General features: G+C 32.5%; 1 protein-coding gene across 2 annotated transcripts in view; it reads left to right on the plus strand.

Annotated features, from left to right (window-relative positions):
* Positions 1-2,599: 2,599 nt before the first annotated feature.
* Positions 2,600-25,533, plus strand: part of LOC119645078 (CUGBP Elav-like family member 4) — a 683,800-nt gene continuing 660,866 nt past the window's right edge. The window contains exon 1 of one of the 2 annotated variants that reach the window (XM_038044960.1): positions 2,600-2,734. The gene's annotated coding sequence lies outside the window, so the exon portion shown is untranslated. Of the gene's footprint in view, positions 2,735-20,678; positions 20,772-25,533 lie in introns of those variants that run through there. The other variant, XM_038044958.1, reaches the window with a different exon arrangement.

The raw sequence follows: 25,533 nt of genomic DNA on the forward strand, positions 1-25,533 counted from the left end.
TATTTATAGAGAGAGAGAGAGAGAGAGGGAGAGAATAAGATTGAAATTGACAGAGAGTGAAAACAAAGAGCATATTGATATCTTGTGGGCAGTAGCAGTGGAAAGAGATACGGAGATAAGAAAGCTTTTCTAATTATAGTTAAAATCTTAATTTGAAATGTTTAAAAACAAATTTGTAAAATATATATATAATATTGAATTTGTTTTTTTTTTTTTTTGCCACGATTCCTTTTTGCTGCAAATTTTTATTTTTTTTTTTCTCTTAATTCTAACATTTGTTTTTTTGGCACTGGTCATATGGGATGTATGCGGTTCTTTTGAGCATGGAAATGCTCATTCAAGGCCAAAAATTTTATTTAGAAAATGGACAAATTTCTCCGGTTAAATTGATTCACAGTAAATCTTACAGTTTTATATAAATGCTCTCCAAAATTATGGCATCCAAATAGTACAACTGTTCGACAATGGCTTTTAATTGAGTCTTTAATTATTTTTTAATGCTAATAAATTAAGAGTGTGTGTGGAGTTTTTCCCACCAGATCGGGAATCTAAACATTGATCATAGAAAATATTTTTGAACCATTTTTTAGGACAGCCCGCCAAGCAAAGTCGATGCTGGGATACCATTGTATGCGAAAAGTTGTGGATCGAAATCAAATCTTAGTTTGAAAACAACCGTGAAAGGTGGCTCACGTAAGAGGAATAAATGTGCTCTACCGATGGCGAAATATAGATCGAGACCACCTAAGCTAACACTTGTTGATCTGTAGAATTGAATAGAAATCGTGTATCGTGAGCTATTTGCACTTGCTCAAACCGTCGGAATGAAGCAGTAAAATAAAAAAAGCGCCATTCTCCGTCACAGCAATCGCAGATAACCGAAATCCTTAGTGCCTCGGGAAAAATTAGGAGAAAGCTTGGCACTTCCACATTCACTGTCCAGTCTGATTACTATTTGTTTTTCTCTCTGAAAAATGTTCTTATCTGACCGATGTTATAAGGCCGACTTCAACGGAGGCCTGCGGAAAGCCCTTCGTTTACTTTTTCGCGCCAGAAAGGCGAAAAGCTCGACGGTGCTGGTATAATTATTTTACTAGAAAAATGGGCAAAGGTTTAACGATCGAAAGGACCACATGAACTGGATTGGCCAAAAGACTTGATCGATCTGTCGAAAATACGATTTAAAAATATAGCGGACGATGTAAAAATAATTCATAATTTCCAGGGCGATCTATAAAGCGAGGAAAAATCGTATGAATGTAATCAATAAGTTATGCGATATGTGATCGTTATATCGAGTGAGTGGAGTTTTGCTCAAATCAGAATACGACTTCACTTTTTTTCTTTTCTTTTTGCGCTACAAATTAATTCAAATCATATCTGCGATAGATAGATGCAAAAAGAATCGGTTTAAGCCTCGCTTGGCTTTCCCTTTGCTCTTAGTTTTTATAAATTTAACCTTAATTTATTTATTTATTTTTTTTTATCTTCACATTTACACACGCACACACAAATATAATCCGTTTTTCTTTTTCAACTCATGGAACATGGAATACTTTTTTTCAAAATAAACACGGCAAGAAAAGCTTTTTTAATGACGTCACTATTGCATACGAGTATGCAATTTTGTATATTTTCTTCCATCTCTTCAGCAATGCAATGCATTTTATTGTTATTTAACCACTACGAACATTGAATGCTCTCCTAACATATCCTTTCTTGTTTATCGTTATTTGTATATGTACATGTGTGTTTGTGTGTGTGTGTGTGTGTGTTATACGCGTTCGCTCTTTTTCCTTTTTGTCTCTCTTTCGCTCTCGCCTTTTCGTTCGCTTTATATCTCTCCGTACAAATATAAAAGTCTCTGTTGTTTTCTTTGTGTGTTACGTTTTCATCAAAACATTCGTCGTCGTACTAACTGTTCTACAATTCGTTTGTTATCCTTTATTGCTTTGAATATATTGTGTTTCGCCCAACTATATATTGGAATCTCTGATGCACATACATTATTACCTGATGACTTGGCGCTTTAGTTGTGTGCCTGAAGTCGTTGTGCATTCACATATTTCGTAAATCGTCTGTAAGAAAACGCGTGCATACCAAAACGATACGACACTGTTGCGTGTTTTTCTAGTGCTACTAAAATGTAAAAAAGAAAGGAAGAAAAAAAAAAAATAAATAAATAAATAAAAATAAATAAATAAAAATAAATAAATAGAAAAACGTGCGTAAATTTTCTTGCGTTATTACGAAATTAAAGCAGAAACCATAAAGATTACTGCATATCCCCAAGTAAACATAAAATATAGAGAATATTTGGAAGATAGAAAAAAAAATATAAAATAAAAATAAATAAATAAAAAAATAAATATATATAAATATATATATAAATAAATAAATAAATAAATATATATATATATATATATATATATATATATATATATATATATATATATATGTACTTTTAACGGGTCTTCTTACGTATGCTGCAAGAAACGTGTGCTGAAAAATTCATAGCTGATGATGAAAGTTTTTTAAATTTAACGTACGCGAGAAAGACGAACCAGCTAATAAGATATAACTAAAGAAAAGGAAAGAAAATTCACGGTTTAAAAGAAAAGAAAATTTTATTTAAAATATGAAATGTGATGGTTTATTTATTTTTTTTTTTTGTTTTTTTTTTTAATGCAAAATAGCTGGTGTTTTTAACCTGTTAAGGCAATTCGGCGAAAAGGTATATGAAAAACGTAAAACTATTATTAAAAAATAATGAAGATTTTGATTAAAAGGTTCAGCTGTTTGAGAGGTCTGGTTGAACGGTTTTAATGAAATAATTGCTTTGAGCAATGATCGTTAAATGCTTTTCGAACTTTTTAAAAGAAATTGTTTTAAAGACTTTCGAAAATGCAACGGCAGGAAACATTCTACAAGGCACAGAAAGTTGTCTAATTGACATTAGTAGGTCCTTAAGATCTGCCGCTGGGTGTGTATGTTTTACCAAAACATGCTCTACACATAGATTATCGTAAACCTAGTAGAATTAATCGCGATCATCTTTTTCACATGTCATTCTGTCCGTCCATCTACCCGGCTATTCATCTGTACATCACAATGCCATCTGTTGCTGGAATCTAAAAATATATATAGAATGTAAGAAATTTTGAACTCGGCGCTTGTGATAACTATACGTAAATGTCAAATTCGGGAAACGTTAAAAATACGACGACAAATATATTTACGATAAGCGAGAAAAAGTCGTATGCTAGAATTTACAGCAGATAACCTTAGCACAACTTCTTAGTGCTTTCGTTAATATTATTGTGCAATTTTTACATAGTCGTTTCGGCATCGGTTGTATCTTAGCGTTTCATTTGCTTATTTATATACGTACCATGGAGGATATATTGCAGCACATGGAAATGTGCATTAAAAGGTTCATTCATAGAGTGCGCACATATATATTCTTGATTCATATAAGTAGAGGAATCGATCCGGCAGTCCCGTGTATGTATCTGTCATCGTCTGTCTGTGTCTGTTTATGTTAGAAAATTATCTAAATCGTGCCAAGAGCTCTGTTAATTAATTACTTACCGTACAACAAAATGTCTTAAAGTATACGAAGCGATATGCAAGTGACATATGGGATTTCTGACTTAACTTGTAATGAAAAATCGTAAACAATGTAATCACAGATGCGAGAGGAGAACATCTTTCTTGCTTATGTTTATTGCTAAGTGTTTCCAGTTTTCGAATTTCATCTATATTTTTCTTTCCCTTCCATTCTCGTTAATAATCCATTAAATTTTCGCTTCGCTTATTCTACAAAGCAAATTTCGATTCATTTGTCTTGTTGTACGCAATCAAAAACGAGAATATGTTGTTGTTACAAATTTGCGGCCACAAAATTACTTTGATTCCGATCGTCATACAGCTTAGAGAAAGAACTGGAAAATGGGAAATAAAAATAATACAAAAATCGACGATAATAAAAGAGAGAAAAAAAAAGTGGGAAAAGAAGATTAAAATATTAAAAATTAAAAATTATATTAAAAAAAAAAAAAAAAAATTATTAAATAAATAAAGTAAAATGTGAATAAAATTTCATTTGTAAACCGTAAACAGCTCGCAATATAAGCCTGCATTGGTATCAGTGGATTATAATGCTTATTATAAAGAGGATTAACATATATGTGTGTGACATGTGCATAAAAAAGGTGTATGGGTGTAAACCACTATCGATGGGTTTTAACTGTTAATTTTGTTATTCCATTTGCTTTAGGCTTACACTCGTCAGAGATGCGGTTATAGAGCACATATATATATTCATAATCAAAGTCAAATTGTCAGAGTTGAACTTATCATGCACTTAGCATATATGCTATCCGTAGTATCACACACATAACATAACAAACATAAAACTAACATTTAAAAGGTATTCAATTTCATATATTAGCTGTCTCGCTCACAGCTCAAATCCAGTCCACGCGTATCTACGTAGAGTGACATTAAGTCTATGCATGTTTTCGTGCTGGAAGGACATTACATGCTGTTCGTAATTATGCGAGCTCCTAATCAAGCATGTATCAAATCTACTATAGCGCGCCGCGTATTAAGCGAGCATCTTAGCAAAATATTCATCTACATTCCGTGAAACTTTTAAGCGAGTTAAAATTTCTTTTTAGACTACGGACCGATAGAAAGTTTTCTTTTCTGATGTTACAAAGAAAAATACGACCAACTAAAGATTTTATAAAATATTTCCTCAAGGAAGTGCTTCTTGCGCTTCTCTTCTTCTAACACCGATAAAATGAACCTCGAGGTGCATTTGACTAACATGCAAATCAGATATTTACCCTTGGCACCCAATTAATGTGATGTATTTATTGAAGAAGTTTTTTGCATTGAATGTTCATACATTGATACATTAATTATTAAGGTATTCGGTCATTGTTTACACGTGATGCGAGCGAACTGGAAACGGAAAGGTTAACATACCCTTAATCTGTACGTGATGGACATAGTACGTAACAAAGATTTTAATGGAATTGTGCATTATCGTAGTCATATCAAAAAAAAAAAAGAAAAGAAAAGGAAAACAAAAGAAAATTCTCGGAAATCGAGAAATCGACGTCTTTTGTGACGTACTAAAAAGAAGAAAATGATAAGTGCAAACACTTTCATGATTTTCTTCTAAGGCTTAGATGTAAATTTCAAGTCAGAAAATTTAAACCTTTCTGATCTAATTATAATTCCTATACAAGTCGGTCGCGTCAATCGACTTAAGCGGTTGTACTTGCTTGGGAAAAAGACGAGAATTTTTTATTCTGAAAACTGTTAGAACGGATACATTTAGTAAAAAATGGATTGTTTGGAACTTAGTGGCATTTAATAAGTTTTGCTTTAAATGCTTGATCTCGATTCAAGAATTTTGATAATAATATGCATTAAGCACCGAAGTGGATTGTCCTACAAAAACTGCCATAGGTGCTTCTGAAATGCCTATGAATTTCATTTATATCAATACTGTGCCATGTGCCAGGTGAGGCTAGCGGCATCTTTACGTATCTAACCGTCCTAACACGATTGCACACTTTTCTTATTAAAGTTTTTGTTTATGCTGCATTAGCTTTGATTAGCAAGACTATTTCTTTTAACCTATAGTGTCTGTTGCTGTGTGCCGGTGGGACAACTTGATTTGAGTGCTTTTCCGGTTGAAAGTGCGTGAAAGTGTATATAACCGTTTAGCGGACTGTTACGTTTGCGATAGTTGTTGATTCATAATTTTCATCTGTGTTCGAGCACAGTTCTACTGAGTTCATTAATTACATTGTGAATGGGTTTACATTTTCCATTACTGATTGATATCATTTGTAATGCAAAAAGCCCCAAGACTTTGTTCAAAGTTCAATTTTACACGAAAAATGAATGAAACTTATACCTACGCAGCTAATTTTGTGCATCCATTGTGCATAGATGTCGGCATGTTAAATTCTTTATTGCTCGTGTAACATTTTTAAGTAGCTATGGGCTCAGACATTTGCGATGATAAAACGCGAATGACGAGGACGACAATTACTTTTTGTTTTGCGTTTTCTTTGAAAATAATCTTTTGGCGGAGCGAGTAAACCAAATCCGTTTAGCGTATGTTCTGAAGCAGTTTGAGATTCTAAGTGTAAGTGCCTTTAAATAAAATTTTGTTACATAAGCTCTCAGCGATTCGGGTGCAATCACCAAAAAAAACATCGATTGCTAAAAGCATTCATCGAAGCCGTTTAAAGGTATGACTTGAAAGTAATTCCGATTATTTAGCTAATACACTTATGGTTGATAAGAAACTTTCCTTAGACACTACGGGATTTAGACTGGGTATTTGGACTGTTTTTACCGTTCATCAGAACCTACACGACTTGCGGCGCGCGTATGCAATGCCCAGAAGGACTTGGAACTTTTATTATGTCAATCGTTTCAGAAAAAATTTGTAAATCGATCTAAGCTTGTCTGTCCGTCTGTCCGTCTGTTCATCTTTTGATGAAATTTGCTACATCGACATGTCTTCGCCCAAAAAAAATGGTTCATATCGAATCATCTTTTCGATCACTTTCGTACTATAACGCGTCTTTATGATAAAATTATTGTATGAATAACTATACTAAGTGAAATGATGTAGGGCATTTAATGCTCCGCCACAGCGTATTATAATATTTTTATTTGTTTTATTTCGTTCATGTGACTAAGCAGTACAGCAAGTATTTCTATTGCATTTCCTTAGAATCTTTGGGGTTTTGAATAAAGAGTGTATGGGTTACGAAATGCACAAATAAATTTAATATTAGAACATTTTACTCTGGCCGTATACTTCGGCAGTTTAGTCATATTTCCTGCAGTGCAATGGATTTCTGTACGCATGGATTACTTGACGTACTGCCGCCTATTGTTGATGAGTCATAAAATTAAACCAATTTGTTGCTGTTACGTACAAATATATTTTAATGATAAGTTTTATGAAAATATATTTTGATTACGTATTTCAATTTCCAACTAAACGATATTTAGATAAGCAACATATTTTTAATAAAATTTTACCCTAACATAGGCAGCGTACTATCAAATCATATTAAATGTTCGTAAATGTTTAAAATGCTGCCTTACAGCATACTTTGATTCTCTCGACGCGAATTTCTTTTTATTTGGCGAGATTGCTTATTGTGTTTCACCTTAATGGATATCCGCAGGTGTACCTTTATATTGAGAAACATTAGACTTTCGTGTAATATTCTTCAAAGTCTTTATGCAAATATTGCAAAGTTGCTAAACTTCTTGAAAAATTGTTAATTTTACGTATAAACTTTTAATAATAGAGTTTATAGAGAAAACATTAAAAGACCGGTTAAAAAACTTATTGTGCCAGAGAGGGTTTTTTTTTTTTCTTTTTCTGATTTTTTTTTTTTTTTTTTCTTGTTTCATCGTTCTTGCTGTTGTTTCCGTTTTGCATTTCCTAAACCACATGGGAATTTCTGCAATGACATACACAACCGCGCACATTTTCATACAGGAAAAACTTTTATGATGAAAATATAATTTTCTTCAAAATTTTGTAATGAACAGAGAATCCCGCCTTCTCTTTGACTTTGCTTGTATTGCCAAAAGCGAAACTTTTACTTGGTAATCTTCAAAAAAAAAAAACTATGTTAGTCAAGAGGAAACCATTGCCAGGTTAGAGAACTCCAATCATCATTTGGAGAAAGTATAAAGAATAAAAACTTATCCAATTAACTCCCCTTATATTATTGTTTATTACATTTTCCAAATGTTTTCAGGTTTTTACTAACATACGCACGTTTATATTTCAATAATTTTTATGCGTTGCTTAAACATATCCCAATATGTTTCGAAATTTCTCCTTTGCCAGTTATCGGATGAGTAAGTAATGCAGCGAATTCGTCGAATACGAATTTTGAATTTATTTGAATTAAATCTTTAACTGTTTAGATGTTGTACACGAAAGACTAATAACAACAGAAAAATTTCTCTCGTATAATTTGTCTTTCTTGCTAAATTTTGTAAAGAGATTACAATAGCATTTAGTGCTACACTTAAATTGACTGCGGTTCTACCATTTCTTGTTCAAACCGGAACTCGTAAAAAATCCTATATCTTCAAAGTCCTAAAACTAAACAAGATTCGATCTGGATCATCTCTAACAAATTAATGAAAAGAGAAAGTTATCTGGGGGCTCTTAAAGAGAGTCTTGTATAACCGCTACCACAGTGGCTACGCACATCTTCTTTATAACCATTCCTTGCGATATATTGAGGTTGGAAAAATTTTATAAAGCGCTAGATAACCTTGAACAGCGGAATCAATCAAGTCCGTTCATTTGGCCATCTATTCTAGTCACGATCTTCAAATCTAAGTATGAAAATTAGGAAACGCTTCCTAAGGCATGCATCTAAATTGCATAAAAACATAATTTGTTATATATGCCGATATAGGCGATACACTATGTTCTATACATGTCACTTGTGGATAGCAAAAACTCACTTGTGTTGATTGAGAGCCCAGTAATTGGCCAAATTATTACAAGGTCATATAATATACCAGATCTCTGAATAAACCTTGATTGGTCTATTAACAAATTCCTTCCCGGGAACGTTAGCTATACCCCTTTGGAATATGGTACAATATCTGCTATATGAACCGCATTATTGGCTGTGTAAACAGCGTGCATGCTTGCGTACTTAATTTCAGCCGACCTGGTTAGCGATACATGATATTTTGATGGAAATGGTCTTTTCGATCAGGAGATGGGTGGCTTTTAGAAAAAAGCTCTTTTGTTTTTTTTTTTTTTGTTTCTAAATAATCCGATTAATCTGAACTAATCTGAATTTCGGTAGGAGCCTACTCATTCCTAAGAATCAAGAAGAAAAGTGAAATTGTCAGGGAGAGAGCTAACATTCTGAGAATATTAAAAGTATTTTCAGTTTTTTATAGGAAAATTAGGACATGAGAAATTTGATTTTCAACGGATGTCGTATTCACTCCATTCACTAGTTTGTGGAACAAAAAAAATGTGACACATGTCTGCGTTTGCAATGGCAGCTAATGGCAGTTCCAGGTGTCACTTCTAGTAGCTCCTACTCTAGTGATATCAATGGGGAAACTCAACCGCAGTCAGCAAATGATTCTATAAACAAAGCATCGAAATGTGGGAGAAACGTTGCACTGATTGCATCATTTGTGAAGTGTTTTCTTCTATTTGGTTTCTATCCCATTTTTGGTTTTCATCGTTGGAATAACCCAACGCCCAATAAGGGGTATGCAAATATTATTCTATTAGGTCAAGTCATAAATAACTTCCGATGTAGCTGGGTAGAATCTAATGTTCGTACTTACGGGCAGTTAGAAATTGCTTTGTGAATTTCCGTTCTGGAGACAGGACTTTAAAGACGATGTGTCCAAATATGTTGTTTTCCATTCAAAGAGAGTGCAAAACCAACGAATCAAAATATGACCACAATTCAAGCATATTTCTCTTAAATGAACTTTTTATTATGCCAATTATCTGGAATTTTGATGGATAACTTTTTCTCATTAAAACGATTAATTTGTGGCATAACTAGAAAATTTATTCGGTTTTGTGAATGAAGGATTGAAGCAAAGGATTTTCATAGGACTCTTTTGCATCTCACTCATCTTCGCACCCTTAAGAGAGTTCTGCGAGAAGTGAAATAGTGGGCACGAGCGCGCAGCCAGATCTGAGCGATGCAGCGAATGCATTAAAAGTGCCAGTCATTCTTAGTTTGCAAAATATGATATTGTGCGATAAACTACGGATTGCTAAAGCTGCGACTTTCTAAAACGTTCCATTGGGAAAAGCACCGCAAACTTTTTTCTTTAGCTAATATTTGTAGTGTAGGCTTATATTTATATATTTATTGCTTAGAAAATGTAATATCAACATATATACATTTATATATATATATGTATATATATATTTCATAGCTAGAGAGATATACATATATATATATCATTTCAAATTATGAATCCAATCTGACCTACAATTCTAATACACGTATAAGTGTGCGAATATGATAAAATATATTTAGACGTATATACGTTACGGCAGAGCCTTTTATAAATTTCGTTTTAATATATGAAAGTATTTAAATAAATCCATGTGTATATATTATTATATATAAAAGAAAAGGAGTCACCATAAATTTCATAAGAATTTTACAAAATATTTAACGCTAGATGAAAGGCTCTTTAAATCTACACCCATCGCACAAATATATACCCAACGCCAACAAAGGAAAGTGCCTTTCGGTATTTTTTCTTTTCTCCTCTGCTTTTATTTTTTATTTATTTGTTTTTATTTTTAAATTTTTTTTTTTCTTTTTTCGTAGAAAAAGAGAGTTAGTGCCAGTAATAAAATGGCTGAAAAAGCAAGTGAACAATAAAAACGTGAAAGTAGTGGGAAAAGTAAGCCAAGGAACAACAATAAGCTTAACAAAAGGAGAAAAAAGAAACAAACGAAAAAATGAGAAAGTTTTCCTTATCTTAAAGCTCACTATATGTAATCATCTTATTAGGATCTAAAATTTGGCAAAAATTTTAAAAGAATTGACAACATTATTGGATGCCTATTATATTTTCCGGTATCATATCGAAACTCGATTTTCTAGAGAAATATGGGCGTGTTTACGAAAGAATTATTCATATTTGGTATTATTATACGTGACATAAGTAACAGTATCGTTGCCGAAATCCAGTGTCCGTATCATTCCTTGGGTTAACGGCAACGATATTCAATACGGCTATACGGATTTATAATGGGCGAAGTAGGTGTGTCTTGCATCTAGTTTGATATGTTCGCAGTTCTTCTAAGGAAACGGTTTTATAATAAAATATTAGCATAAAGAAGATGAACCCTTGCAGCCTAAAAATGGATTAAAATACGGAATACGACAATTGAAAATCCATTGAATCGGTTCACATCTTTTTACATTACATTTTTACAAGCGCGATGATAAATTTTGTGTACTCTCATCTTTTGATAGTCGATACAAAAAGATGTGGTATTTTACTGTTGTCCCATATATAGTACGTACATGCTCACATACAATATAAAAAGAGTCTGTCACATACACTCACTTTCCATTACATACATATAAATCGGTACATATTCGTATATGTATATTTATCATCTGTAAACAAGAAAATAGACGGTGTTTAAACGGTAGTTGCATCTGAGTGGGAAGGGGAAGGATAAAATCTGCTGTTCTTTTATTTTGCATAAAATGATAAAAAATTGCATATATACATATATATACATATACATATATATACATGACACATAGACACATAGATTCGCGCACAAACACGAAACAACAAGTAAAATGTCACAAAAGTATATAAAAAGCTAGCGAAACATATGCATACATAGGAACTGTCGACTTTTTATTTCATTTGTAATTTTCGGTAACTAAGAGCGCGTGTGCTCGTCATCCTGCTAGAATGAAATCACATTTTTAAGCAGCTGCAAGTTTAAGATAAGGACTATAAAATGTCAAACTACCAGACCGACAACCATTATACGCATATATATATATACAGATGTTTACTTTGGCGTATACATATAAACTAAAAAAAAAAAAAAAAATTGTTACTAAAAACCTTTAACTTTCGAACGTGCTTGGCTTGAAGATGTTAGAATGAAATGAAGAACTTTCAAGTCATACGAAAAAGCACATGTTAAGAATTATCCTTGGAAATTAAAACAATCAAAGATTATGAAAGTTTGGTTGGAATATATCACAGCATCTGCTTAATAATAATAGGATAAGATTGCTATACAAGATCGATATTTATTCAAAGGATTTGCGAGAAAAAATTCAAACCCATTTGCACAGTTTTCGAACTGGTACGAATAAAAAGAACGAATTCAACCTAAGGCTTTACTTTCCATGCTAAGCCGCCCAATGATATCTTTATATACTGTTGTGTGTTCGCGTCAAGCACGTGTTCTGATTAATCTAAGCAAATATTGGCGCCGCATTAAAATTCCGAAATAACAAACTACACTTCATCTTTAGAAACTCGTAGCTATTTTCTTTCTTTTCTTTAAGAAGCACCAGTTGCACCAATGTTTACTGTCAATATTAGACATAGACATAGACATATTAGACGGCGACACTGCCAAGACCAATTCAAAATATGATTTGCCAGTCGCAAGAATATGTGCACTTTAGAGGTTCTCGTAAGCTTTTCTCCGGGTGTTCCAAACGTCTTGGCAAAATGAATATACCAATAGCATTTTAATGGCGAGTAGAGAAAACTTAAAGCTTGTAAATTATAAACAAAGTCATTAAATTGTTGTTTACGAAAACTAGTAAATATTTTTATATATTTATTTTCATACTTGCCACCGAAACTACGCAAGCAACGGTAAATACATTTTTCAACCCTCTTGCAATAAATGAATATGTGAATCAAAAAATGTAAAAAGCATTACAATTACACTTATATTCGGTACGAACGAATGGAATAAGCAAATTAAAGATTGTCAGCTAGCGCCATTATTATAGCTATGATCCCGAGACTCGTAAGTCCATCTTGAATGCTTCGTTGTGTTAACAGCTTGATTGAACTGCAAAAAAAAAAAAAAAAAAAAAAAAAATGGCCATATGCTTGAATATAGAGTGGGCTTGGTTTTTCACCGTTTTTTTGCTAATACAGATTAAAATCTGTTGCCCCTATTTATTGCCGTTTGTGAGTAACGAGCAAAAATCGGGAAAATGCAGCTTATCCTGCACAGTACGCGAGCGTTCTAATCGATCTGGTGCTAATCTCTTCGCAATGCTTTTGCAAATATCAGATCGATATCTTCGATCGATTTTTGCGACCAAGAGAATATTTGTCGCAGACATTTGCTCAAGCGGAACGATGAACACGCTTAGATCGATATGGAACTTGATACTGTTCCACAATATGGATACTTTAAGAGACCACCGAAAGCATCCTTTTGGGTGTTGCAAAGCATTTCAACCAAAATGAGCGTACTGCCGTTCTTCGATGATTCGTAACAATTGGCTTTCTTGGAACTTGTGCTTAGAATAAGAACAAGAGAAAGGTATATCTATTTTTAGCGCGAGTTAAAAATACGACTTCAAGTTACAAGATATGCATTTTATCCGTGACCATACCAATTTAATCTTTTCTATCGATATATTTACATATACATATACATTTTCTCAACTACAAATTGAATACAATACAAAATACAAAAAAAAACATACTGATGATGTGATTGGGAAAAAATTCATAAAAAATTTGTTGAAAGGGTGTAACACTACTCGCGGTAACATCCTTTAGCAAAAAAGGTTTTTTGACAACTTTTTTAGCATAGAAGGAAATATAAAAGAGTAGAATAATATTGTATGAGGAGGTCATTATTAAGTACATTCCTTTAAGTAGGAGATAATATATATATATATATATATATATATATATATATATATTTATATATATTCTGGGAAAATATGAAAAAATGGCAAAAGAACTTTGCGACCTACGCCTATCTTTGTGCAAATATGATTTAAAAAAAAAAGGAAAAAAAAAACATATTTACTCCACACGCCAACGACTAGTGCAGTAAGGAGACTTTGTTTTTAAAATATTGATCTTTGTATAAATACCAGCTACCAGCATGAAAAGTTTAATTTTTGGCCAAAAAAGTCACTTAATTAAAAATGTTCGAATTGATTTGTAAAAGACTGTCCTATGTACTATGTCCTCTGCGAAATGTTATTTTCCAAGTTTGTCAAAAAACTCAGACGAAAAGAATGAAAATTATAGGAATTCTTTTGCGGACCGTTTTGAGGAATCGTGTTTCGCGACAGAGACTTTTCAAAGTTTCGAGCATGTTATAGGCAATAAATTTGTTATTACTTTTAGTTTCATTAGTATGCGGGATTAGAATCAGGCAATTCAGGCCATTATATATATTTATGTCCGAATATTGGAAATAGGATACGGAATTGTTGCGTCCTCTATATGATATTTTTACATCTGCTTTTCCAGGAGCGATAACTCAGCCTTCGCACTATATGTGAACCAAGCTTATCAGAAATTTGTTCCAGACAGTATACTCTATCTGGGATATAGTTTTCTTTCTTTTTTTTATTTCACATGATCAGAGGTTCAAGGGATGTCTCCTAAACGTGCAAGCATACTGGTGGTCGGAAAGGATTATAAGTAGAGAGTGGATGGAAGCAAGGAGCATGGAGTGTTTCTGTATGTTTGATTTAAAATTCAAGCGTCACTCCATAAGCTAGCCCGCGAATAGCGAACAGTCATCTTGAATCTACGAATTTTCGAATCTTCCTCGAGATAATAACCATTGCGGTCATCTGGCTGGTATTTTCAACATTTCTTCGGCCTTTTTCCCATATAATAAAAATGATGAGAAGCAAATATCCGATACAAATGTATTATAAATATATACATGGAGTTATTTCAACTAAACAAATGCGTTTACGTATATTTGTGAATTGTCAAATTTTCTTTCTTTTATTTAGTAATATTTGAATCACTTTAATTATATCCGTCCGTCTTTCCTTTTATCGTGGAAAAACTGATACTGAACTGGCACGTCGAGCTTCGAACTTGGCTATAGCGTAGTGGATTTCCAATGTATCGCCTACAATGTGAACATGCACCTTCTTGGACTTGTTTTAGTTTCGATAATTTATAAATCGTAGCAATGTTTTTTAGATCAAGCCATTGTTTACAATATTGTTCGGATTTCTTTTCCTTCGTGTTGTGCTTAAACCGACCACAACAACGAATTAAGGAAATACTTTATGTTATCGTGTTTATATTGTAGATTCTATTATATTGTTCCTTTTCGATATGAGAAATTGTCCTCAAAAATGCATAATGAAAGATTTTCATTTTACTTATACATACTTCATGCTGTATGGGCTTCAGTCTTTAGTACGTGTAAACAACACTACACGTAAACACACGATTAGTTTTGTTTATTTCGGTCCGCAAGTTATGTGTGTGTACATGCATATAATCGAAAACAATAAATGCCTCTAAGGAATCTTCTATATATAGCTTTGGGATGAATTTGTTTTTACATATACCACTAAAAGATGGAAGCATATTAAATATGTCCTCGCATTCCTCGTAAAACACGAAAAAATCCATCATAGCCGCTTTCAAATGTATGCCTATTCTCGATCTGCGCAACATTATCGTTCAATTTATCTATGTCCTTCAGTCCATTAATCTGCCGTCTGCTCGCCACACTTAAAAAGTTTGCTTTCCTCATTTGAAAACGGAAGCTCCCCGTTCACAACGCTATTCACAATTAATTAAATAATTAATTAATTGTAATTTACAATTTATATATAATAGGCGCTTATCTAAACCCTGGCATAATTATCTCCCGAGGGCATTTCAAACAGCCATATACAAACTACATTCGTACATGAACGCTTTGTAATTTTTATTTCTCAACATCAAGGCATCAGTGTTTACTAAACTTTTCATTTGCCTTCCCGTAAAGCCTAAGCATTGGAGACTCTATGATTTGATGTTTATGTTCAACTAAACATCGATAGTTGTGTCGTCTCTGCTTCGAGCTTTTATGGCTGCTTATGTAGAGCTTCCAATAAAAGGCTGCATCTTTGCGAACAGATCTTTCCTGCCACTGACTAAACTGAAAACTGTCTATTTTGCATTCGAAGCAACGATCGATGTTGGGTGTCAAAGATTCGTCGTATGACTCATATTCCATTTCATTATTTGTATTATTAGAAGCTTTAACTTCCATTTACGTGTTTAGGTGCAGATATGTGCATTGAATTATTTATTTATTTCAGTCTATATTTCACATTAGCTAGAAATATAATATAAACATACATATATATGTTTACATGCAATTTATTTATTTACTTTGTTTAATTTCCTCGCATTGTAATACTTACGAAATGAGTACAAATGAATCGAAAACGGTTGCCCCCTCCCATCATATTCATATTTCATCTATGAGTTTACTTGAACTCATAATTAACGAAAACCGATAAAGTGAAAATGCTGCTCTTTATGATGATAAAGAATTGTTAATGAAAAAGTGTTAGTGAAAAATTCAAACAAAAAAGTCATAATTATCTCCGAGCGTATCTAGAATAACAGTCAGTTAAACTTAACTTTTCGTTTTGTTTTCTTTTTTTTAAACAGAAAGTGCTTGAGAAATTTACTTCACTGTACTGGGGTTCGGGAAGCCTCCTCAGTCCGTGACGATGCGGCCAAGCCATTTGTCAAAATGCCTTTTAGACTCTGTTTTTCTCTCATAAACGAGAAGAAAGAAAACAAGTAAGAAAATTATATTCGGCTGTGAACGAATCTTTTACACCCATCAACGTCATCCTAAAGAATACAAAACAAAGTAAAAGGACCGAATTGCTAAATGCTCTATAATATGGAAAGGGCACGACAGATTTTCTCTATTTTCGAAATAAAATTTTGTATCGTACAGGCGTGTCCGGCGGAAAGTTTAGGCCACTTTCAAACTCTTTTGCAAACTCGTCGGCAATATCTTCATTTTCGCTAATGGGAGAGTGTTTTGCACATATATGATACAATTACGCAAGCGCCTGGTTGGACATGTTTAGGCACATTTCAAAATTGAAACTGGAACTTTGAAGCTTATTTATGCGCCTTGCCAAGGTATTGGAAAAAAATTATATTTTGCTACACTATAATACTGGATAGGCGTGGGAAATTTTTTTCCATTTCTGTATAAGTAATACGACATCGCGCGAAGAATATATATTCAAACTATTGTATCTTTATCTGCTTTAGCTTAAAAGTAAAGAGCAAGTAACCAATTTTTAATTCCTTTTGAAAAACAGAGATGTTGCCAGTTAAAGTTGATAGCGTCATTCTCGCAGCCAGAAGATTGTTTACAATGGACATAATCAGATGGAGAGACGGACAGACTGGCATTCTGATCGAATATACATATTCTTTGCCGACGGGTCTCTGAAACTTCCTTCTGGGCATTGCAGACGTTTCGATAAAATGAATGTATCCCCTATCCTGCGCTGATGGATTTCTCATCGAGGTAATAGTTGCTCGTGCCACAGTGAATGCGAAAGTTCAACGCATTAAAGCTTTGATATTGCAATTTCAATCGATGGATGAACAGACGTGGCGTAATCAATTTCGCTATTCACACTTGATAAGAGCACATATATATATAATACGTTATATGTATTTAGTGATTTCTGCAGCTACCCTATTGTAGATATGAAAACAAGCGAATCTGCGGTTAGACGCGACACACCAAAGAGATTCGTCCAAATAAAAATAAGCGTAAATATCAATTAATTTTCAAATTTAATTAATGCCATGCTCTGTTAATTTGTAAAAATGTAGGGCGTATCATGTTTGGTATCTGCTGTTAAGTCTACCTGCAAATCCTTTCGAACTTTGAATAAGTTTTCGTAAGCTCTCTGGCTTTTTGAAAACCCGTATTTCGATAAGAATGAATTTATAGTTCCCTGTACAACTGTGACTTGATTTAAGATGTCATTTAAGCGAACAAAAAAAAGAGAGAGAAAAAAAAAAAGAATTTATTTTTTGGAAATATCTAAACTCTTCACCTTTTGTTAAAACCAAAATCTAAATATAAAAGGAAAAATAATTATTTGTCTGAGTGCAAATCTCTGTTGAAAATTTATGACTAAAATAAAAAAGTATTTTCTTCATAAATAAATATTTAAATTTGTTTCTAAAAAAAAACTTTTAATTTGTTATCTCTTTTGCAGATCCCGTTGTTACAACAAAAACAGACATTTTGAAAAATTACATTAAATTTATATTAAATCAATTTTCCGTAGCTGATAAGCTTAGTAAAGGCATAAAAAATATATATAAAAAAAATATAAGTAAAATATCTTTTTAAAATATTTAACAAAAATAAAAGCAAAAAACAATAATTTAACGCCAACGCGTGAAAAAAATCAATCACAAATTTTACGATATCTGTAATATATTTGAACTTTTAATAGACAATTTTATAATAAATTGTGCGCAAGAAAAATAATAATACGGTTATTTTTTGCATTGTTTTTCATGCACCCAACGTTGTATATATATATATATATATATACAACATATATATATATATATATAACAATGAACGCATCATTAATATTTTAAAATAAAGTTTGTTACGGTGCCGGTGGTCTGCTTATGTGTTTATCCATTTATTTATGTTTTTTTATTTCCTTCGGGTTTTTTTTACTAGTGAAACGCAGCAACAACGGAAACAACAAACAAACACACATACACAGATGTATATATATGTAAATATATATAAACATATATATATATATATATATGTATATATATATGTGTATGCACATCATAACGTATATAATTATAAATAATTTATGAAATTAATTAACATTATGAACAAAACTCTAAACAAGAGAAAAAAAAGCGAAATAAAACACACGAGCAAAAACACCAACAACGCGGCAATAGTAACTCTAGCTATGTAGAGCAATTGTGAAGAGCTTTGTTGTGTTGCGTTTGAAAATGAATTCATTCATATACGAACAGCAGTTAAATCACTAATATATAATATTACTCGTTTAAGCATTTTGATTAACTCATACATTTCGTTTGCTTAGTGGCTAACTTAATGCGCACACTGACACGAAAACATTCACTGTTCAACTTATTAGTGCCATAGTAATGCAGTGGCAGACCTACAAAAAACAAAAAAAACAAGAAACAAAACAAAAAAGAAAAGCCCACAACAAAAATCAGTTAAATTCAGGAATTAAAGTCTAGTGCCTATTATATAATATTCGTATATATATATTTATACATCTAAATGTATGTGGATATATATGCAAAAACTTAGAAAAGACAAACAAATGATCGAACGAACAAGTTAATAAAATAATATCGGAAAACGGCAAAATCGATAGCAACAAGTAAGAAAATTGTACTCGCCTTAGCGTGAACCTTGCGTATCAATCATCTCTCAACAGAATGTGATTAGTGTGATCCGCCATCAAAATTCGCTTTGTCGTGATCGTCATCATGATCGTTCTTATGCTTATGCTGCGTTACAAAAAAGCAAATCTCCTTGATCTGCGCACAGAAAAGAGTTTTCGCGAGTTTCTTATTGAATATTGGACAAGAGTCCGGATTGCCAGACCTAACCTAAATTTTTCTAGTCGTTTCCCTTTCCCTTTAAAACTACCTTGCACTTGATAATCATTGCGATTCAGTTTATGAATTAATGCTATCCTATAATTGCTTAGCCTGAGGTCATTGCTCTAAAAACGGGCATGTAATCTAAATGAATATTCAAATAATCACTAATACATGTAGTTGCAGTATTCTCGTCTTTTAATTTCCCCCCCAATATTAGTGGGTCTTTTTTCGTACGTTCGTGTATTAGTACGATCATTAACGATAATATTTGTACCGGCCATCCTCATATATTTTTGCAAGGCTTTCAAGCCATGAATTGCTTAAACATAATTAAAGCGTTTTCGATCACTAATCATCGAAACTGAGGAAAATATAAATTATTTTTCGCAAAATTCGTCATTAAGCATCAACATAGTACTCTTTAGAAGCGACGCAATCAATCCAACGCTTTGCCATCATCTGCATATGCCTTTGTTGTTGAAGCACTTGTTAAGGCCTTCTCGTCATTTGACAGATATGCGTTTTTCTCGAGCATCGTATTGATATTTACAAATATATAATGATTGCTCGTGGTCAAGTCTGGATAATGTGGTTAACAGGACAGCAATTTTGAGTACAATTCATGTAACGTTGCTATTGCAGGTATCAACTTGTGACTTGATGCATTTGCTGCGTATTTGATATTTATTTTCATTCAAAATAATTAATGTCGACCTCTCTCTCTCACTAGGAACTTAACTCTTGTCGACACTTATATCTTGGTCAGTACTTGAAAAATTATGAAATATTTCGATTGAAGACCGAAACCATAAATTTTGACCTATCCAGTCTAGTTTAAGTGAAAATTGTATAATAAATGCGTAATTTTGTGTAGTTTTGATGACCGAAATCTTTTGCTACGATAATGTCTTTACTAACTTTTAGATCGACATTACAGTAAATATAAATTGGTTAAAAGTTTAAAAGTGTTTTTTTTTCCTATGCCCGTCAAATCGGTTTGTATCGGTTTCCGTTTACGTATAAGCCATCACTGTTTATGATGATCTGATGAATAGTACTGAATCAATCCAAGACCTTGAGTAATTTTTATAATTTATAGGATCTTTTATTAATAGTTTTTTTTTTTGTTCTTATTTTGGACTAACGTAACGTGGACTAACATATGCTTCGATGGCGGGTATACAATTTTATTTATACCACAATTCTTCTCTGATGCACTATAACGCTTCGCTATTTAGCGCGTCTTTTTTTTGCAAATAAAGTGCTATTTTACGTACATATTATGTAATTGTTAATAATTAATTTTTTCATCCTTAGAAAACCAAATTTATTTATAAACAACTGCTTATTTATATATGAAAATACATATATAAAAATATGAAAATGAAAATAATTTATATAAAAAAAGTGTTAATATAAAGTGTCATGATAAAAAAAAAAGTGCTATACACATAAGCAATTAACAAATTAAACTAAATTATATAAAGTATAAATTGACGTTGTATTCACTGGAGCATCAGCAGGTAATTATATATACTGAGAAACTAATATGACGTTTTTATTAATACTTATGGTAAAGACTTTAATCTGAACACAAGTAAGGAATACGGCTGTATACGTCTCCGACGAATCTTGTATACTACCATTCCTACCACTCATTCTATGTTGCCATATCTTACCGTATGGTCCTACGTAAAAGTTGTCGCCATATCTTCCCGTATAGTCCCATAAAAGTGATTGAGGTACAAATTCCAATTCCACAATTTAGATTACTTAAATAAACTTTAGGCTTTTTAAATATATCCGTTAAATATCGTATTCTACTTTCCGATTGCTGTCGGATTTCACATCCATATCGACGGGATTTTTAAGAGAAAATTAATCCATTACGTCGTAAATAACGTCGTATTTAATTTTAGACTAACACATTTAGCTTGTCGCGTCCTATTCCTCAAGTCCTTGCATTTGACACCCATGTGATTATGCTGCTAAGATAAAACGACTCCACTCACCACCACTGGGTATGGTGTGACCAAAATAACGACGTTCGACATAACAAATAACCTACATCAGATGATGTATCTTCATGTGAATCAATGGACAGAATCATTTGCAATATTAACCTTATGCGATGCTGTATGCGTGAGAATATTGGTGATTTTTTCCATTTCTGAACATGAATAATAAATTTATAGAATTTTCCTCTTCCGTCTTTCGCAATTTATGGACTATATTTCTATCAGATGTGAAATCGATATTTGAATTTTTGCGACATCAACCCGAATACATTGATAAACAGATGAACAGACGGACGCACATGGCACGATCGGTTCAAAATTTCATGCTGATGGCAGGCATACACGTTTCATAGGATGTCTGAAGTTGTTTTTTGGGTATTAAAAATGTTATCATAAATTGAGGATAGCCTTGTTCTTCAGGGGTGGATGTAAAAGTGATTACCCGATTGAGCAATGCTCACAGCAGCACACTTGTACATACGAATTATTCATATTATTACGCATACGCATGCGTGTATAGACACCGTTGCTTTTGTGGGCAAACAATAAAAAAGTTGCTTTATTTGAGAATTTAGGTTTTGATATATCCTATTGACTTCCTGAAGTAAGCCGCAGATGCGCCATCAAAATTTAATTTCGATCACTATGAGCATTGAATTTGGTTTATTTAGCATATCTAGTTGCTTTTGATTCGTGAATTTAAAGGTGAATTATTTCGATATTCTTCGATCTTCCTTTTATCATCAGGCATCTTCCCTTTCCGTTGATCCATACATTGTCATTACGTGATTAATAAGTAAAATTCGGTGTTTTTCTATCTGTCCAAGATTGAAAAATCACAATTTTCTAGAAATTATTTAGATACAAGTGACAACGTACAAGATTACATTGTGTTGTGATAAAGCGATACAATTTTCATGTATGAAGATCATAGATTCAAGATATAGCTTGCAACTTTTTATGATTTATTTTGTCTTATGCATTACTTATTGGTTTCTTTTCATTGTATTACAATAAATATTTTTGGCAAAAACGAAACACTTTCTTGCGATCATTTTAGTCACTTATTTTTGTCGCACTAAAAATTCGGTAAAAACGATGTAAAATTCAAATAGTGCTGCCATCTTTATCTTGCTTTCACTTTTGTAAGACATACGAACTAATGGATATTTTTTATTCACGATTATCATAATATGTAAAGAAAAAACTTGGCATCATTCACACAGCTATGCCTTAGTGAAATAATTCGATATAGAGTCGAACCAATTTTGTATAGAGTTGCGTGTGTGCAACATCACGTCTATTGAATTCATATAATTGTCAAATAAACCAAGTAAAAACACTGTAACGGTACATGGGTCACCGTTAAATGTCCTACATTATCCTATTCATATAAGAACTTTTCAAAATAACCATTTATATGGTAATTAGTCGAAAACGTGATCCGGATCGGACCATTTTCAATAACGTGTTTTTTTAGGCAACAATGTGTTCATAGCAGTAGCAATAACCCAAAAGTTGTGACCTATAGGTTGAACATAAAAAAACAAGCCAGACGGACGGACAGACAAACTTAAATTAACTTAGAAAGTGGTTTCGAATCGATTGATACAACAAAAAGTAGTGTTGTCTCAAGTCCTTCTGAATGTTGCATACATTTTCATAAACTTAATATATCCTCGTACCACAGGTGGTGTAGGGTATAAAAATTTTTGAACACAACTTGTTACTATTGTACGGAAAGATTATTTATTTTTACTCACACTGCATTCCTGTAGACAAAATATTTCTTCGTATATTCGAAGTAATAGAGCTATCATAGAAGAAATTATCTGGGGAATCGAAATCTTCACAACCAAGTTCTGGTAGCGAGTTCTCACACACGATAGAGATGCAAAGCATGCAAATTGCTTATTGCTTCTCACGAAGTTACTGTTGATATGAGCAGCACTTAAAACGTGATCTACTCTCCTTCAAGTATAGATACAAGATCTTGGTGAATATATATATATATATATATATGTATATTGTAACTCGACTCGTTTTTTCTCTCGTTCGCTTTTGAACTACAAATTGTGACTAGAACGTAATATACATAATAATGAAGGGAAATTTACTCTCAATTTGCTTCGTATCGCATTTAAAATATTCAGTTTGCGAAATAGTTGACTTCATAATTGTCCTCAGGTCCGCCGGTAAGCCCGTAGTGATCTTAAATCTGTAAAGCCTTGCATTTAGAGTTTAAATCTGAATCTTATTTTTTGTCTAATTAGATGGTAATGTCTGAAGATCAACTAAATCGAACCAAGAATTCCCTCGCAGTCTCTAGTCTAGGTAGACAAATGTAAATACTATGATATTTAGGTTATGCACTCACATAAAAAGTGCTGCCAAATCTTATAAAATATGTTTTCAAATATCCGCTATCCGCGTGGACTATGAAATCTTATGCCAGCCAGTTGTTGATATTACAAAATACGTCCCACGACGGGTATAAGATATTCTCATTTATCTACTATCTCATGTTTCATTTAAGTCAAAATTTAATAGTAACAGTCCTTTCCTTCGACAACTTGAATTATCTATCTAACTATGTAAATTGAACGGTTATCAGCCTTTGGGATACCCTAAGTAATAGTTACTTGAGAGACTTAGGTGTCAGTGTTGGGCAAAATAAAATTTAAGAAATATTTTATTCAATTGTATCATCAAAATTATCGCTAACGGATAAAATCAGTTAAGTTCGAAATTTAATTATAAATAAATTAATTTTTTAAGTTCACCGGTGTTTGGTCTTTGTTTCTCTTTTTCTTTTTTTCTTTTTATTTCTTTCGTTTTTCTTTCTTTTTTTTTTTTGTTTTCAGTGACACAAAGCATTTTCCATGCTGAGCAAATTAACTTGACTCTTGGCTTTCTCTGAAAGAGTCTGAATAAAAACCAACAAAACCAAAAACAAACAGACAACAACCAGAGAGCTGTTTGTCCTCATTTCAAAAGAGTCAGAGTTCTTATATATCTAAATTAAAATAAGTGTACATTTTCTGTTTTCCTTTGCATTTTACTGATTTAGACAAGATTTTGATTTCCTAACGACATCATCATGTCACAAACATTATAACTGTCAGCGGGTGAAAGAAAGAAAAAAAAAAAAAAAAAAAGAGAAGAGAAGAGAAGAGAAGAGAAGAAAATTGCAAAAAGGAAAGAAAAGAAAGAAAAAATGGAAATCGTGAAAGATTCTGAGGAAGCCCCTTTTAACGTTTTCCAATTATCTACTGACTTACTTCATGCATTTATAATGATGGTCTGTTACTACTTGCCTTGTCACTTTCCTTTAACTACAATTTTGATTTTCTATATATTTCAATGGTTGTACGTATGTACGTTTGTACGTTTGTTAGCCATAAAAACGTGTTTTTCTAAACTAAAATATTTATTAATGAATGTCTCTTAAATCACACTTCAATGTGGTTAAAAAGAATTTCTTCTTCATCTCCCCTCTAATAAATCATGATTTTGCTTTGCTTCTTGCCATCCCCTTTGCATGCGAGCAAGCAAGACAAGTCAATTATCGATCTGTCTTATGAATTGAAATTAGTTGGATCTGAAATCGATTACTAAGCTATCATAATTTTCCCTGTCAATCGAGACCCATTTTACTGACACCGTTCATAAACAATAGTAAAATCAACAATTTTCCTATATATGTATTAGAAAATTAGAATAAAATTCGTTTCATATAGTCCACATATATAAAACTTAATTTCTTGTTTTAACTATAACTCCTTATGCACGCGTATACGTTTACATATTTATGAACATGGCAAGTAAATAATATTTCCTCGGTATGTAATAAGTAAAGTATTGTTCATGGTAACATTGCTTCTTAATCTTTCTCTCTCTTCATCCGTTCCTTCTCCGGCCGTCTTAAATCGTAATTGTCTTTAATTTAAGTACAGCGATAAATTGCCCAGAATTTTTTATGCTGAAATAGTAAAATTATTCTGCTTGTCACCGATGCACATATATGTGGCAGACACTTGCTTTCCAACATTGCAGACGCAGCATATGGATTACGTTGCTCATGATTATTATTATTATTATTATTATTATTATTGCTATCGCTACCTGCAGACGTACAGACATCAGACTGTGGAGTACTTTTCATATGTTGACGCAGGCACTTAATCATCATCTTCCCTTTAATGAATGTTTTTATATAAATAAGGAAAACTTATTTACGAGAATATAACGTTTCGGTGTAATTTCT

Source organism: Glossina fuscipes, unplaced genomic scaffold (assembly GCF_014805625.2).
Source record: "Glossina fuscipes isolate IAEA_lab_2018 unplaced genomic scaffold, Yale_Gfus_2 1, whole genome shotgun sequence".
NCBI lineage: Eukaryota > Metazoa > Arthropoda > Insecta > Diptera > Glossinidae > Glossina > Glossina fuscipes.